The sequence below is a fragment of the Ceratotherium simum genome, chromosome X (assembly GCF_057802395.1).
Source record: "Ceratotherium simum simum isolate JZ-2026a chromosome X, ASM5780239v1, whole genome shotgun sequence".
NCBI lineage: Eukaryota > Metazoa > Chordata > Mammalia > Perissodactyla > Rhinocerotidae > Ceratotherium > Ceratotherium simum.
The window spans coordinates 42,534,848-42,547,684 of NC_141940.1; the positions used below are offsets into that span (position 1 = coordinate 42,534,848).

At 39.4% G+C, this 12,837-nt stretch overlaps 1 protein-coding gene and 1 long non-coding RNA gene across 2 annotated transcripts in view; both read right to left on the reverse strand.

Moving 5' to 3' along the window:
- Positions 1-12,837, reverse strand: part of IL1RAPL2 (interleukin 1 receptor accessory protein like 2) — a 1,036,854-nt gene that overhangs the window by 849,535 nt on the left and 174,482 nt on the right. The gene's annotated exons all lie outside the window — the stretch shown is intronic.
- Positions 1-12,837, reverse strand: part of LOC147911836 (uncharacterized) — a 219,984-nt gene that overhangs the window by 151,014 nt on the left and 56,133 nt on the right. The gene's annotated exons all lie outside the window — the stretch shown is intronic.

A 12,837-nucleotide genomic window follows, 5' to 3' on the forward strand; every position in this document is an offset into this window, starting at 1 on the left:
ACATCTGAAAACAATGGCAGTCCACAGCCTGAGCCACTCAAGAAGACTCTATGTGGCCTCAACAGCTGGAACAACAGAACTCCTCGGTGGCCACTCCCACCATGGCTTCAGTTCCCCAGCTTGAAAATGTGAAATGTAAAATATGACTTCTAATAACCTTGAATTAAGGATCGAGGTCTGAACAGCCCAACATTTAATGGGGCAATGAGCTTTCAAAATTTTAATGAATTTTGACCAGGAGAAATAATATGAGACCGGTTTAGTGACAGGTACTTTACCGTCTTGCATCTCTTGGGTATTAAAGCAAATTTCCTTCATTGATGGGTAGAAACCAATTTAAAAGATTCCCCCTACTTAAGAAAGTCCCTTAAGAATTTTCTTTTCTCTTTGCAGCAGTTTGGAGGTATTCTTTAAATAAATTAAAATAAAATGAAGATTAAGAAAGCTGATTACCATGGCCAGGCCTCAAATCACTGATTTTATTCCAATAAATCCAGGACTATTCTGTTAAGCTCCACAACTATGAGCCACTCTTTTCTCTGTTTTTACTGCTACACTTCCTCCCTCTCCAGCCCTATGATGCACTGTCTATGCATCTTTGATCTGTCTCTCCTGTCATACCACTAAAAAATGGCTACAAAAGTGCTCTGAAAGCCATAAAGTGCTATAACACAATATTAGTAGTGTGTTCCTTTATTCAACAAAAATGTGCTTAGTGCCTACTCTACGCTGGAGACACTAGGAATCAGGTCCTCACATCACCTTGCACAAACGGCTGCCTTTCCCTCCTAGGTACCCAACTGCTCCTCTGTACTGCTTGTGTCTTGTTGTCACCTTCTGTTAAGCTCAGGGAGGAGGAGGGATAATGCATGTGGCCGTCAAATCGTTCAGTAAAGAAGTCTAAGACTTCTTTTATGCTGTTGTCCAAAGATTCCTGGTAAATAACTACCACTAAACTAGGAATCAGGAGCCCTGGTTCCTGGTTCCAGCTGCCACACACCTGGAGCCAGAGACTCTCCCTCGTGGCCCCAGACTCCTCCTCTGCCAAGTGAGCTGATCTCTAATTTCCATTCCAGATCTGCTATTCAAGAGCTCTGTGATATTTTTCTAACCCATTTCACCTTGTACACTGGAAATAATTCCAGAGCAGTATTTCCTAACATAGGCTGCTATGGTCTGAATGTTTGGGTCCCTCCAAAATTCATATATTGAAATCCTAATGCTCACTGTGATGATATTAGAAGGTGGGGCCTTTGGGAGGTGTTCAGGTCATGAGGGTGGAGCCCTCATGAGTGGAATTAGTGCCTTTATAAAAGAGGCTCTAGAGAGATCCCTTGCCCCTTCTACAATGCGAGAACACAGCAAGAAGGAAGCAGCTACGAACAAGGAAGGGGGGTCTCACCAAAATGCCACCATGATGACACCTTGATCTTAGCCTCCTTTCTAGCATCCAGAACTGTGATCAATAAATTTCTGTTGTCTGTAGCATACCCAGTCTGTGGTATTTTGTTATAGCAAACAGACTTCTTCCTGAATGGACGAGGACATATGCTCTTAAAGAACACTGGTTCCACAGAACATTAGTAGGCTTTGCATGCAAAAACGTTTCTGTGGTAAGCTGAGCATACTGATTTAAGAGCTCAGGATCTGGAACCTAAGTGCTTCAGCTGAAATCCCAGCTGTGTCCCATACTAACTGTGTGACCTTGAGCAAATTACCTTATCTTTCAGTGCCTTGGTTTTCCCCACCAAATAAAGGGGGATGATGAAAACTGTCATAGGGTTTTCATGAGGATTAAGCATGTCAGTATATATGAGGACTTAGAATAGTACCTGGCATACACCAGAAGAATTCAATAAGTGGAAACTTCTATTATTGGTATCACCTCATCATTATTATTCAATGTAGTTGAGAAATTTAGAAAAAACAAAGCTTATAACAGTTCTATACTACAGGACTTCTCAGAGTCTTCTATGTGCATATGGCTTCCCTATACAAGGCTGCATTTCCCAAACTTATTTGACCACAGAATTCTCCTTCTCATGTTCCCACCCGCCCACCCAGAACATATTGAGAGACTTGTGTTAAGTGGAATAGACTTTGGAAAACCCCACTCTAGACAAAGGGTTAAGAGATCTGGGTTCTATCCTGTCCCTGCTACTAATTACATGTGACTGGGGAAAAAAAATCACTTAATATCTTTGTGCGCCCATCACTCTTGTAAAAGTGAGAGACTTGAACAACTTTACTGAAGGTCATTTGTGATGTTGAAAATTCAAAAATACTATGATAAGCTCTCGTTAAGACCATAGGGGCCTAATTGTTCCCATTTGATAGACTATGAAGCGACTCACCTTATCATCCAAAGTCTTCCACAGAAAAATTTCTAGCAACACTAGAGAAGTTATAGGTTAAGCATCCCTGAGAGGTCATGAAAAATTAAAAATAAGAGAGGTCCATGAAAAAAACCCAAAGTCAGAGCAGTTAGGAACTGCTTAAAAGTACAAATACAGGCTCTTAGAGCTCAAAAGGCCCTCAGATTTAATTTAGTCCCATATCCCTCTTTTAGAGAGAAGAAACTGAGGCCCAGAAAGGGAAAGTGACTAGCCTAAGATCACACAGAAAGTTATTCACATGTTCTACTTCCTCATGAAAAGTGCTGGCAGAATATAACCAGAGATCTTCAATTCTCTGTCCAGCACTGCATTTATGAACATTTATATACCCATTCCAGTTTAATGCTAGGAAATTGTGGGAGTGCCTCATGTGACGAAGATCAAGATTCCTCCTGGTATTCTGGTCTTACGGGGAAAAAAGAGAGTGAGATTCAGAGTCAAAAAGGGATTACTCTTTTTTAGAAATGAGAGTGAGTGGTGTGTGTGTGTGTGCGTGTGTGTGTGTATCTGTCTCTATTTATCTTCGCCTCATTGGTTCAATTTCAGCTCATGAAGCCCAGCATTGGAGAGCAAGTTCCATTCTGTTTATTTAGTAACAAGCAAAATGCAAGGACCCTTTTGCCTAGAACTCCTAAATTTGAAGATTCACAGCTTTTTGGGACTCCCCTGGCTCTTTGCTTACCCACTAGGCTCCTTACTTCTTCTTCCTCCATTGGTTGTTTCACTCTAGGCCCCGCTGTTAAAAAAGAGAGAGAGGTAGGGACAGAGAGAAAGGCAGAGAGAGAGAGAGAAGCTATTCCTTTCTCCTATACTAAGGCCTAATTCAACATTCTGGTTCAACCTCATGACTAGCCTTATAACCTTTCTAAACTTCAGTTTCCCCAAATGTAAAATAGAGATGCTAAAACACCCATCTAATAGGGTTCTTGTGAGGATTAGATGAGTTAATGCAGATAAAAGGCTTAAAGCAGTGTCTGGTACATGGTCATTATTCAATAAATGGAGACCATTGGCTTCCTTCTGTACTTTCACACACTGGTGCTGAAGTGTAAGTTAGTGCTGTCCTGTGAAGGGCCATTTTTCTATAGGAATCACAAGTTCTTAAAGTGTAAATTACATTTCTAGAAATTTATCTTAATGAAAATAAACAAACCATGGTTTAAAGATTACAGAGAGAGACGAAAGGAGATATATCAAAATGTTAACAGACTTGTCTGTGATGTGTGGAGCAAGGGATTATAATAGGTGATTTTTAGTTTTACAGTCTTCTTATACTTTTCTGTACTGTTTGAAGTTTTTAGAATGAGCACATGTTACTTTTATAACAGAAAACAATAAAGGAGTTTTCCTCGTGAAAAAATGTTCAAAGAATCCTTCCATTCCCCAACTCATCTCCGTCTTAGTGATTTCCTTTTAACCATTCACCATTCTGGAGGCAAATGGCAGAACTCATTCTAGAAGTCTGGATCCTGTTTATTGCAAAAAAATTCATGTAATGATTCTGATCACCTTTTATGCATTTTGGTCTCTCTTAGAAGAAGGGTGAAGGCATAGAGAATAAAGAGACACCAAGTTGAAAAATCACTACATTGCGCCACATGGCACAGACCAAAGCATCCCACATAAATAGCTGTGCAGATGAACACTCCATCATGAACAGAGACTCTCTCCCAGAATCCATCCTTTTCTTCCCCTCACCCAACCTGCTTCCTGGGTAAGTTAATATCCCAGTGTCAGCATTAACTCTCCTAGCTTTGGTCAGGTTGTGTCACAACCCTAGAATTATTTAAACATAGTTTTTTTGTATTTATTATTGAATTACAGTCTGATAAGGGAGACCACCGCATGCATGCAGCACCATAAAAATTCTGCAGGGTGCCAGCTTCCCCAGCCTGTTGTGTCCTTCAGACAGCAGTGACAAATGTAGCAGTCTGTAGAGAGCTCCTCCTGGTGACATGAGTTACCTTGCCAACAAAGGCTCATTACAGAACACCGACCATTGCACTGGACTGGAACAGAAGGCAATTTTCAATTCATTTATAACTCATGCTACTCACTTGTTTAACCTCAGCTCTTAAGGGGATGGCTTTGCAAACATAAGCCCCCTTGGCTATATAAATTAGTGACTGTTAAAGATAAACTTCCAGCCAAAGAATTTGAGATATTTTACCTCTGTTTATTTGTTTTTCATTGCAATTAGAAATGGTACCTTTCTGACTTGAAATTTACATGCAGGTCTTGAAAATTAGATTACCGGAGCCATATGCCAAAATCACATTGCAAATCACAAGGCCTATTTCTCCTTTATATTCACCATTTAGATATTTAGCACACAGCAGAAAAATGCAGCTTGAGTGGTTATTTTTTTCTTGCGTTTTATTCCAAAAATCAACAGTCTAGCTATCAGTTGGTGTTCCCCCTTTCAAATACTTTCTACTGCAGTCAAGTAACAAATGTATTTCTAAGCTAGAGACTAGAATTGTCCCATTGACAGGGGATAACAATTAGTAAACACATTAGTTAGTCATACTCAATTAAAAAAAAGAATTTCACTTGCTACAGTGAGATTGGGAAGGGCCTCTAAAGAAGAGCTGGAAGGGAGTCAACCTGTATTGAGCCACCTACTATATGCCGCGTGCAGTTACATATGTTGTCTCATTTAATCCCTACAATGGTTTAGAGAAACTATTATTATCCTTGTTTTACAGAGGAGAGGATTGAAACCCAGAAGAGTCACTTACCTTAACTAATAGGGCACAGCACCAAGTATGAAGAGTCAAAAATCAAATGCAGGCTTGTCTAACATTAAAACCCCAGGCTCTTTCCAAGACTGTAAATGATGATGATGATGATGATGATGATATTAATAAAAATCACTGACCCATATACATATCTCTTCCATTATTTAAGTAGGGCCTGTAAGTTTGGGAGGGGTCTCATCTGCCTAGGGAAAAATCCCAAACTGAGTGAAAGCTCCTGGTAATCTTTACCTCAAAACCACAATGAAGCAATATACCACAAAACCTCAAATATTCAGAAAGCATTGTCAAATAACTGCTATTTTCCTTACTATCTGCTTTCAGGAGAAAGTAACTTTTCTTTCTCAGCAGGTAGGTCGGGAACACTTTGCATGTTATGTTGAGTCAATTGCTCTTCTTTGTTGCTGTATACACTAGTAAGTCCAAAAACTCTCAGAGAAATGCTCCAGGCTTTATCCACTTCTTTTTCCCCAAAGGCAGGCCCATCTTACAGAGATTTGCCCAAGATACTTGCCCAAGGTCTCTCTGAAATGCAGAAATGGAGCTAGGGTCTTTGTCTCCTAAGCACAAGGCTGGTTGTACATCTAGGTGAAGCAGACTATGCCTAACTTTCATGATTTCATATCTACCAAGTAAGCTATGATGCCCAGGCTTTCCTTCCTTGCAAAGCACTCCAAACTGCATGCTGATTCTAAAATTCTACATAGACTCTAATTTGTAAAAGACTTTGATTACTCCTTCATCCTTGTGTAAAACCTCTCCTTTTCCAAGCTCATCCCATCTGCTTCTGCCGTACCGTTCCCCTCCTTCTTGTTACAGCTATCTATTTTTTTTTTGGTCACTTCCAAGATTCATTGAGAACCATTACACCTGGTTTATGGACCTTCTCTCAACTCAATCCTGGCATAATCTTGCATGGCTTTAAAACTCATATGGGTCAAATTTCTAACATCCTAGTCCTCAACCTTTGGCTCTGTGCATCTGAGTCTCCTGTGGAGCTTATTAAAAAACTTTTCTAGATACTACTAAGACCTCCTGAATCAAAATTTCCCACAGTAAGACCCCATGACTCATTTTTAAAAGCTCTCTAATTGACTACAATGTACAACCAAGTTTGAGAATTGTCCTAACCTCACAGTTTGAGCTACTCAACTCAGGGGCCTCCCCCTCCACTCTGCCTAGTCACTCCCACCCAAAAAGCCTCCATGAAATCATTAGGAATTGTCCTAAATCTTAAATGTGAATCTCCTATTCTCTGACCACAATCTCCCAGGACTCAAGCTCCTTCATTCCCTTAACTTGCTCATCACCTGATCTTATTTTCGAGATCTCCAGACTCATTGATTCATCACTTCAACCATGCTTTGGCCAATACCCTCAGCCTTCTAGGTTCTTCTTGTCTGGGGATACAAAGAAAAATAAGACATGGCCCATTACCTCCAGAAGTACAGAGTATCAAGGAGGAGCCAAAAATGTAAACAAATAATCACAGTACTACGTGAGAAGTGTCACCCTCTCACAGAAATTTTCCCTATAAGATAACATCCTCTATGACTCTTCAGCTCTTCATTCTACTTTATTTTCCTTCACATCGCTTTTCACCACCTGACACTTCATTTTATATTCATTTATATACTCGGTTCTTCTCTGTCTACACACTATAAGGTAAAATCCAAGGGGCCAGGACTTTGTTTTGTTGACTGTTCTGCTCCCAATGCCTAAAACAGTGTCTGGCACAGAGTGGGTACTCAATAAACTGTTGTTAAGTGAATGGATAAAATGAATAAGTGCCATGACAGAGATACACAAAGGAAGTACAAAGGGAAAAAGAAGACCTATCTAATCTAGGGATATAGGGTTTCTGTTTGTGTGTGTGTAAAAGAGAGAGAGAGAATGAGACAACACAGGTTAAATAACCTTCCATAGGCTGGGTTAAGTACCCCACTTCTAGGTTTCCATAGGACCATCTGTATGCCTCTAATTTACACTTATTTTTATGAAGTTTCATTTATCTGTTTGTCTCTTTCCCCTAGTGTATTTGATATCTACAAGAGTAGGCACTATGTTTTTATCTATATCCCAAATGCCTAGCATAGTGGCAGTCACAAAACAATGCTCAATAAATGTTTGTTGCCTGAAAATAATGAAAAAGATGATTGGTTACTTTAAAAATAGCAATAGTTATTTTATTTTATTTATTTTAGTTAAAATTTTAGTTATTTTATTTATTTTAGTTAAAATTTTAAGCTATTATCAGCCCTAAATTCTACATTGCCTAGCCATGTGACCTTGGGCAAGCTGCTTAGCTTCTCGGAACCTGTTTTCTTCTTCCCCACAGTGGTTCTATAGGGATTAAGTGAGATAACATAATATATGCACAATATTTAGCTTAGCATCTGGCATATGATAGGTTTTAACTATAATATCATCTATGTTAAGAGCCATTTTCATGAATGGGAGTGAAGCACTTAGGAACAGATATTGATAGGAGAAGGAGTAGAGGACCTGAAATCACTGGGGAGCTTAGTGAGGCATCTCTGAGAATGGAAAAAGTCCTGGGAGACCAGTAGGATTGGTGCCACTCCAATCTTTGCACCACAGTTACTGGTACCTGAGCAGAAAGGCTCTGTGGATTAGAAATAGGCAACGGTGTATGGTGACTGTCAAAAGGGAAAAGAAAAAAGATAAACAGCTTAGAGTTGGCACTCACCTTGAACCAGGCCATTTTACTGTGGCTAAAAGAACTAAGAGAAAAGTATTTCATTAAGACCTTGACACATCAACTGCAGTATTAATGGGCTGCTTCCAAAGAGCACATGTCAAAGTAAATGCCCTCTGCTCCTGGTGAGTTGGAAGTGGACAAATTGTAGTGCATTCTGATGAGGAGCTGAGCCAGTCAGGGCCTTATATAAAATGCCTGAGAATCCCAAGTGACAAATCATACTAAGCAACATGAAGGCACACGTGACATTTGCTTCTGCAAACTAAGCAAAGCTCTCTCGGAGATAACATCAAGCCAGCTTCTAAGTAGTTTGCTTTGCCAGAGTTGCTGCTTAGATTCATCTTTCCTTTTGAAAAAGATAAGAGGTAAGTGTTACAGTAGCTGCAACAAGGTAGAACTGCTGAGTTATAGGAATGGGCATCTTGTAAAGTCAATGGTATTCAAAACGTTAACAGTAGAGATTGGCTAGGGGAAGAAAAAGGAGTAAGGATTGTGAAAGGCAGATGCAAGGTCAGACATTGAGGGCAGAATAAAGAAGAATCTGAATAAGGAGGGAGAAAGACAGCACTCATACTCAAAGCCCAACTATTTTACAATAATTGAAATAATCCAGCCATCATTCCACTCCAGAGAAAACACCAACATAGGCTAAATTAGTACAGGGATGTAGTACTTGGTAGTTATAATTACAATGGAACTGGTCTGTCTTAGGATTTGTTTTTATATTACTCAGTAGCTATTATCTAATTTTTTTCAAGTCTAAACTACTTACTAGTTCAAGAAAAAGAAATAATCCTTGAAGTTCAGAGCACCTCTCCACTTATCGCATAGTGCTAGACATAAAAGAGATGCTCAATAAATAGGTTGCCTTGTTAACATTAACGTTGATTTTCCATTTTTGGTCTTTTTCCTCTTTCTCACAATTTCTCCTGCCTCTGCTCTGGTTACTGCTTAGTCCTTCTGGGGGTCTTCAGGGATAAGAGATTTCTGAGCACAATTCTAAATTTTTAGAGATATCCACTAGATAAAGATGTCAAAGAAGATATAAAAAGAAGTACCAGAGGAGCTGACCCTGTGGCCTAGTGGTTAAGTTTGGCATGCTCTGCTTCAGCGGCCCAGGTTCGGTTCCCGGGTGTGGACCTACACCACTCATCAGCAGCCATGCTGTGGCAGCGACCCACATAGAAAATAGAGGAAGACTGGCACAGTTGTTAACTCAGGGCAAATCTTCCTCAAGCAAAAAGAGGAAGATTGGCAATAGATGTTAGCTCAGGGCAAATCTTCCTCATCGGGAAAAAAAAAAAAGTACTAGATAACTCCAGAGTTAAGATGAGAAGACAATGCCCCAGCACATGTACTAAAAGGGAAAAGACAGTATTCAGAGAATAGAGGAGAGAGATAAAGAGAGAGTGAGAAAAGGAGGGAGAAGGAGAAGCAAGCACAGAGGGGAGGGGAGGGGAGGGGAAAATATCAGAAAATACATGAAGGGTGATGTGTGGATAATCCATAGTTACCTCAAGTCTATTTTCTCCTCAGAGGCTTCTGCTATTGCTAACCATATATTGAGCACGTTTTAGAATCTTTATATTTATTTCATCATCACCACAACTTTGCAAGGCAGGGATTATTATTATACCCTTTGTACAAATGAGGAGACTAACAACAGTCTCTGTCCCCATATCTTGTTACTTCACATTCATACTGCCTTAGGAGAGAAGAAGCAATAAGAACAATGAACTGGCCTTTGTATCAGACATTACCTATCTCAGAATGCAAGCTATAGAAGAAACATTGTCCTCTTCCCTCTTGCTTTCAAATATGGCTCTCTAGAGATAAAATCATTCAATAAATTCTGAACAACCCCATTACAATACAGCCCACTACTGCGTGAATCCAAGAGTGCCACAACTGAAAACACATCCTTTGAAATATAATCAATATAAGATTATGCAGTAAAGTTATCTGAGGAAGTACCCTTGTATCTTGTCACCCAATATCAGCATGAAATACTATTGTAAATAAAATCCACCTTCCAGTAACTAAAACGGGGATTACAGTAAGTGATATTCCCAGGATGTACTGGCAGTTGGGGAAGGGAATAAATCAGCAAATAGAACAAGGTTAGACTTGGGTATTATCGCAATATTAAAGTATCAACCAGAGTTGGCTTTTATAGGGTTAACCTTTCAAAATCTTTTCACAACTGGCCAGATCTAGCTGGAATGTTTCTCAATACAATTGTCCACCCTTGACAAGAAAGGTTCCCATTAAATGCAAGGGGATAAAATTTGCTGGTTGTAGCATGTTTTCTTCTGAGCAGATTAAGAGTTGTTCAATAGAAGTATAATAGAATGTGTAAATCTAGTATGACTTGGGAGCAGTGTATCTGACACTGAAGATACAGAGCTGTCATAGTGGAGATAACCTGTACATTGAGCGGTAGAAATTCCAGTAGAGATAATGCATCTTCTGACAATAAAAACAGATTTAAGCCAAAATAAAACACCAAACACCTCATAAAAACAGCCACCAGCAGCCACCTTCTCAGCATAAGTTAAAAATTCAATAGGGATCATTGCCAATTAAACAGGCAGCCTTGACATTAAAGCTGTATTGTGATAAATAAAAATGAATCCTGATATTGGTCTTGTGATGGGGAAGTATGTAAGCAGAATACCTTCTGGTTCCATTGGGCTTAGAAAAGCATCACTTGACTTTGGTTTATAGAAATAAACCTGACAACTGGGTTGGTTTCTCCATCTAATGATTGGTCACTTTTAGCAATCTGTTTGCAGAGAAAACACTTCTCATTGACTTTATAGAAGATATAGAAAGTTCTGGAAAACAAGAGTGATACCTGTCAAGTCTATCAACTCCACATTTCTCCTCATATCAGCTTATATAAATCATCTACCTGCCTACCGACTCACATTAAGACTCAAATGAGAATTCACACAGACTAACATCTTCTACTACTTCTACGCTAATTTTCTACATTTTCCTATACAATCCAGTCTCTTGGATGACTTTTAAAAATTCTTTTGAAGAAGTATTTGCACTTGCACCAAGCTGTGGAGGAAATTTTCATTCCCAGATCCTAGAATGAAATTTTCCTGAAGGGAGCCCAGAAGAGCTACCAATACTCCTAGCAACCTCTTTATCATGTACTCTTCTGTTAGAGGCAGAATTGTCATCTGTGAATTCACAGCCTCAGTGGCTGCTACGGGAGGGCATCTATATACCATTCATACTCGGGACTCAAATAAGACTGCTATAAACTGTGGAACCTGTTCCTGACCTTTTACCTTAGCAGCTGCCAGCCTGTACACTTACGCACACTGAGATGGAAATGAGTAAATCTGAGAATGATCATAGTGAAATCATTACCAATATTCCAGGGGCCAAGTTCTCCTTTCCAACTGAGTAAGGTACGCAGCAAAATAAATGTGGAGCTAAAGCATATTTATGAGAATAAAAGTCTAAAGAAAGGGATTAACTTGATGGTTCAGGTTGTCAATACCATAATAGAGAAACAACTGAAAAATGACTAAAAGAGCAAGTTTGACTACTACATAAATACTAAAATAATCAATGTCCCTTAAACCGAACTTCTCAAAAAGGGCTATAAAAATAAGTGAATATTAGCATGAATATGTAAGTCAACACAGTTGCTGTATAAGGTGCCCCATCCCTGAACTTTTATAGCTACAATATCCAGGGTATCTGACTTCAGGCTGTTCTCTCCTCTATAGATGATAATCTCCTATTGATGCCATCTACCTGACTTGGTATCTACTGGAAGGGAATGATGATGAATAACATCAGGTATTATAATGGTGTGGCACACTACTGGTTGTCCCTTGAAATTTTTTCTTTCTTTCTTCATTTTAGTAATAGAACCCCTCCCCAGTTCTAGCCAGACACATGGCTGCCCAGTTAGAGACCATATTTCTCAGCTTCCCTTACAACTAGGCGTGGCTATCTGAGTAGCCAAAAGGATATAAGCAAAAGTGATGTGTGTATCTTCCACTTCACATCCCTAGAAATGAAAATACTTGACCTATACACCCTTTCTTTCCTCCTTCCCGTGAGCTGGAATTCAGATGCAACAGTGATCCAGTTTTGACGTTGCAGATGAGGGGCATTGCTAGGTCACGAGGGAGTCATAAGATGGAAGGAATCTAGGTCCCTAAGGTATCCCATGGAGCAGAGCTGCCACATCCAGAGAAATCAAAGAAACTTCTATATTATTTAAACCACTGTATTTTGGGGTCTCTTTGTGACAGTATGTTAACCTACATCCTAAGTAATATCAGTGAATTGTTTAAAAACATCTGCTCTAGGGTCAGATAGACTGTTTTGGAATCTTGCTTCCATATTACTAGCTGCAGGCCTTTGGGAGAGTCACTGAAACACTCTAAGCCTCAATTCCATCATCTGTAAAATGGCGCTAATAATGTGCTAGGGGTATTGTAAAGATAACGCACGCAAAGCACTTAACACTATGTCTGTCTCACTTCAATTGTTTAATGTTACCTATAGCTATACAAAGAGTAGCTCAATGAGATGGAAAAGTGAAAGAAATTCTGTCAATTAAATTAATAAATGGGAGTCTCTCTGGCTAACAAAAACATCTAAGAAAAGTAGAGAAAGCTTTGCTTTAAGATTTCCTACCATTTTTGTGCCATTACTGGGAAACTTCTCAAGGGACTACATTTCATTGTGACATGTTGCAAACGATGTGGAAGTCCTGTTCTATAGAAATTTGCTAGGAAAAGAATCTCCAAACGCATGAGTGATTCTGTTCATCTCAAATAGGATTGCATAGACTATGTAGATGAGAAAAAGTCAACGATGAACTGACCTGTTTAGATGGCAAATAATTAGCACAGGTAAATAGCTTCCAGACACCTTGGAGATAAAAATGTACCACAGAAGCAACCCAAGAGAAGTCTGCTTC